The sequence below is a fragment of the Procambarus clarkii genome, unplaced genomic scaffold, assembly GCF_040958095.1.
Source record: "Procambarus clarkii isolate CNS0578487 unplaced genomic scaffold, FALCON_Pclarkii_2.0 HiC_scaffold_1112, whole genome shotgun sequence".
In the NCBI taxonomy this organism is placed as follows: domain Eukaryota; kingdom Metazoa; phylum Arthropoda; class Malacostraca; order Decapoda; family Cambaridae; genus Procambarus; species Procambarus clarkii.
The window spans coordinates 20,944-26,359 of NW_027190144.1; the positions used below are offsets into that span (position 1 = coordinate 20,944).

At 41.0% G+C, this 5,416-nt stretch overlaps 1 non-coding gene across 1 annotated transcript; it reads left to right on the plus strand.

Annotated features, from left to right (window-relative positions):
• The first annotated feature begins 2,651 nt into the window (after positions 1–2,651).
• LOC138362033 (5S ribosomal RNA) lies at positions 2,652–2,770 on the plus strand. Its single transcript, XR_011227369.1, has one exon. It is a non-coding gene; the product is annotated as a 5S ribosomal RNA (ribosomal RNA).
• Positions 2,771–5,416: the final 2,646 nt, after the last annotated feature.

Genomic DNA, 5,416 nt, shown 5'->3' on the forward strand with positions numbered 1-5,416 from the left:
GTGGCGTCCTGAAGGTGTTCCTCGAGAACGTCATCCGTGATGCTGTAACCTACACGGAACACGCCAAGAGGAAGACCGTCACTGCCATGGACGTGGTGTACGCTCTGAAGCGCCAGGGTCGTACCCTCTACGGATTCGGCGGATAAGAGCTTGGCTAATCCATCGATTCCACCCACCACCACCTCAAAACGGGACCTAATTAGGTCCCTATACTTTTTTACTGAAGGGCTTAATAGACGATAACATAAATTGTTTTGATATCAGCTAGCACATTGGGTCTTATGAAATCTATTTTTTATCCTCGCATGCTTAAAGGGACTCTGATTGGGGAGGGGGGGGGGGAAGGTTTGTTACGTTATATACTAGCAGAGCAGGATCATTGGTGGGGGGGGGGGGGGGGGGTGGGGGGTGAGGGGGAGAGAGAGAGAGAGATCTTTCCCAACTCTTCCTTTTTACATGAGGGAGCTACCCGTTTTATTCATTTTATCCTTCTCAGAGCTGTTTTGATAGTATCCAAATGATGGTAAATGAAAAGGGAGGACACGAATATTTACCCAGAATTCAGGACTGGCAATCGATATGCATGTTTGAGTGAGAATCTTTTTCTCTCTCAACTTAGGTATACGTTTATGTCGTACCTAAAAGCGAGAACCACACTATTGGGACAAGTATGCAAGGCCCAATTTTCCTAACAAGCACAGTTAATTTTGTTATTTTCGAACATTTCTTTCCAAATTGGTTTATCCAATTAACAGTATTATATTAAGATCATGAATTGCTGGGTTAGGTTAGGTTAGATTAGCTTAGGTTAGGTTAGGTTAGGTTAGGTTAGGTTAGCTTAGCTTAGCTTGGGTTAGCTTAGGTTAGGTTAGGTTAGCTTAGCTTGGGTTAGCATAGGTTAGGTTAGGTTTGATTACATTTCTATGTTAGATTTAACTCAAATTCAAAACAATTGCCAGTCATTCGGCTTGTTAGTCAACTTGCCTCTAATAGGGGCAATTTGTCTAACAAGACTATTTAGTTTTGTGTGTATATATATATATTATATATATATATATATATATATATAATATATATATATATATATATATATATTATATATATATATATATATATATATATATATATTATAGCTTCAAGACTCTGAACCAATATAGAAGCATCAAGAGGAAGTGCTTGTGTTATGGGCCAATAGGCCTTCTGCAGTTACTTCCATTCTTATGTTTTTATTCCCATTGGTTCGTGTTTTATCTTGTGTAAATGTCAATCACCTTACCCAAAACTTTGGTACCATATCACCTCACCCATGTATGTATGTATATTATATATATATATATATATATATATATAATATATATATAATATATATATATATATATATTATATATATATATATATAATATATAATATACAGAGTAAATCTACCCCAAAAGTAATGATTTATTTGTCTACAAAACTAAACTCTTTTTTGGAATCATATGAGGCCCCTCCACTGAGGGGGGGAGGCCTGGATGTTTATTGTCATGTGTATTCATGCTGCTTGCATGTCGTCGTTTATTTTGCCTTTGTTGTTTTTTTGACAGCTTTCTTTGCCTTGGGTGGTTTGGGAGATTTTGAAGCTCTCTTTATTTTGGGCTTTTTGTTCCCAACAACAAGCTGCTGCTGCTGCTTCTTTTTCAAGGCTGTAGGTGGTTTGTTGCTTGTGGCGGCTTTCTTGGGAGTTACCACGGCCTTCTTTGCTGCTGTAGATGGTTTCTTGGTTGTGGTGGCTTTCTTGGGAGTTAGAACGGCCCTCTTCTCTGCTACGGCCAGCTTGAATGATCCACTAGCTCCACTTCCCTTGGTCTGAACAAGAATGCCGTCAGCCACTGCTTTCTTGAGAAATCTTCGGATGTAAATGGCGATCTTGGCAGCCTCGACTTTGTTGTTGGCAACAACGTACTTCTTGATTGCTTGTAGAGACGAGCCCTTACGGTCTTTGAGTGCTGCGACCGCGGCTAGAACCATTTGACTAGTTTTCGGGTGAGCAACCTGGACGCGAGGTTTCCTGGTGGTGGCCACCACAGCAGCAGCAGCAGCCGCAGCCTTCTTGGTAGGCTTTGCTTCTACCATGATGATGATGAACCAACCAAGGTGATGAGAGACGCTCAGACAGTCACGGGGGAATGATGCTGCCGCCGCTTGAGCCGAACCTATTTATGTGCCGGCACGGTACAGAAGCTGCAACCTGGCAACTCGTCCACCAATCACGACGGTTGGTTTTACGGCTCCGAAACCTGGATCCCATATCTTCTCTAAAATAGAAGCATTTGTTCATGTTCTTTGTAAAAGTATCATAAAGCAGGACAGATGAGACAAATATCATAAAAACTGAAGAGCAGATGAGCACACACATGTTTGTATTACAAAAGAAAATCCACAAATTCATTAGAAATTGGCAGGGCAGGCTGAGGAAGTAGGTAGATGTAAAATGTCTGTAAATGGCGAAAGAACATAAACCCAAGACTGAATAAACGATGTTAAATATCCATGCCAAGGAGACAAAAATATGTTAGGATACAATTACCATTAAGACACCACAAGCAGGTCCGTATCCTGCCGCGATGACTTAAAAGAGTTGGTTATTAGCCACAATGTGTAGGCAGTCTCATGCCAACGGCCACACCACGTTGAGAACACCGCTTCTCGTCCGATCAGCGAAGTTAAGCAACGTTGGGTTTGGTTAGTACTTGGATGGGTGACCGCCTGGGAACACCAAATGCTGTTGGCAATAATGTTTTTTGTTTTGTTTTGTTTTGTTTCGTTTGTTTTTGTTTGAATGGCTGGCTCCACGGGAAATTCACGGAGTTGTGTGGAATAAGGCCTGGTAAAATGAATTAATATGTATGTCATGTTTAAAACAAACTCGCTTAATATAGATATTGTGTGAGGCTTTATACAAAAACAAACAACCAAAACAAAACATGTTGTATATATATATATATATATATATAGCTTAATCCGGGTTTGAACTCGCAACTCCAAGAATACGCATCACTTATATACACTTTACCACTGGACCACTGCTGCAGGACACTAGCTTGATGCTGAGGTATCAATTTAATGACGTAAATGCCATTTCCACAAATAAATGATAATTAAAAAGTATTTGTATGTACAAATCTTTTCTGTTTAAAAGGCTACAATATCAGTTACTGATATAATTTGTGTTAATGTTTCTATACCCACAAGAAGGCATATTTTTGCTTATATGTAAAGGGTACGGAGAAGGAATCCACAGACCATCATTCCCCTCCCCTTCCCTCCCCACCCCCCCCCACCCCCCCACCCCCAACTCCCACCTACTACCACCACCACCACCACCACCAATCACCACCAATCACCACCAATCACCACCACCACCAATCACCACCACCACATCTAACCGAAAACCCCCTAACACATCAACCCTCCCCCCAATCAACAGGCGAAATAATAACCCTCAAATGCCTGCCTGCCTGCCTGCCTGCAAGCCAATACTAACGGTCTTCTCAGAAAGAAAATCTCTTTGTATCTGTATTACTTGATGAAATGTATGATTCTAATAATGAAAATAAATTTTGATGTCGGTTGTATGAGCATAATGACCAATATGCACATGATATGAATGAATTAAATAGTGTAGTTTTAAGTAATTAGGTTGTAGACACATTAAGCGGATATGATATTTGACGCGTCCAGAACTGGTGATTTTTGGTTTAGTTTTAAATGCACCACCACCACCACCACCACCACCACACCATTGCTTCCCCAGAGCCTAATTAAGGACCGGTAAAAGGAGTCAATATGTATGTCATCTATAAAACCAAAGAATGAATAAAAAAAACACACACACAAACCTACATAATAGTATTAGGAAGATTGTATGGCAAAAAAAAAAAGTATTATTCCCATTGGGTCGTTTGAACTCGCGACTTCCAAAACACCAGCCACACACCTTACAACCCAGCCACCATAGAGTTGGTATAATTGTGCAACTTTAGTTATAAAAGTAAAGTTTTCTCACATTGTATTGATAACTTAAAGGATTTTTTTTTTTATTTTGCATGTACAAATCTTATTGTCTGTTCTATGAAAAGGCTTGATGTAAATTATGTATTTTTTGAATGATTGAATTGTAGGCACATTAAGCGGATTCGATATTTGATATATCCAGAAAAGGCGATTTATGTTCAGTTTTAAAATGCATCACCGTTAACGCTAAAGGACTGGTAAAATGACTCGATGTTTGTCATTTTTAAAATAAACACTAAAACAAGGCCCTTAACATATATAATGTTTGAATATAAATTGAATGCATATAAATACAAAGTGGGAGTGGCTGGCTGGCTGGCTGGCTGGCTGGCTGGCTGGCTGGCTGGCTGGCTGGCTGGCTGGCTGGCTGGCTGGCTGGCTGGCTGGCTGGCTGCCTGCCTGCCTGCCTGCCTGCCTGGCTGCCTGGCTGCCTGCCTGCCTGCCTGCCTGCCTGCCTGCCTGCCTGCCTGCCTGGCTGCCTGCCTGCCTGCCTGCCTGCCTGCCTGCCTGCCTGCCTGCCTGCCTGCCTGCCTGCCTGCCTGTCTGGCTGCCTGGCTGCCTGGCTGCCTGCCTGCCTGCCTGCCTGCCTGCCTGCCTGCCTGCCTGCCTGCCTGCCTGCCTTGCCTTGCCTTGCCTTGCCTTGCCTTGCCCTGCCTTGGCTGCAGCTGGCTGGCTGGCTGGCTGGCTGGCTGGCCGTAAATCAACTCTTAACAACACCACACCACACCACACCACACCACACCATCACTCATCACCCATCACCCACCACCGGCCCCAGTCTCCCAGCCTCTCTTATATACCCGAGCAGGCCCTTTAAATTATTTGAATTGTTGCACTTCGGCCAATGGCAGGCACGATCGCTGCTGCTCAAACATATTCTGGTTCACAAGTATTAATATATATATATATATATATATATATATATATATATATATATATATATATATATATATATATATATATATATATATATATATATATATATATATTCATGAAACACATTAAAACCTTGATCATTTATTCATTCATTACGTCTAGTGAAGAATTGCTTTTGTTCATTTGTATGATTAAAAATGGATAGAATATGAATTCCTCGCTTAAAGTAAAATATAAAATATATATTGGATTTATATGATTGGTTAATATTCCAAGTGATGCTGAATATCCCCTATAATTTTGTTTTGTTTGTTTGTTATGTACACATTCCAAATGAAATCAATATAAATGTTATTATTAATGTTTGAAAGTTGATTGTCTACTTGAATCTCTCTATTAAAGTGTGTGTGGCTCCGGATGGAGCCTGGTTATGGTATTTGTCGCGGTGGGTGGCAGAAGTGCTTACTTCTTCTCTGTCTTCTTTGGC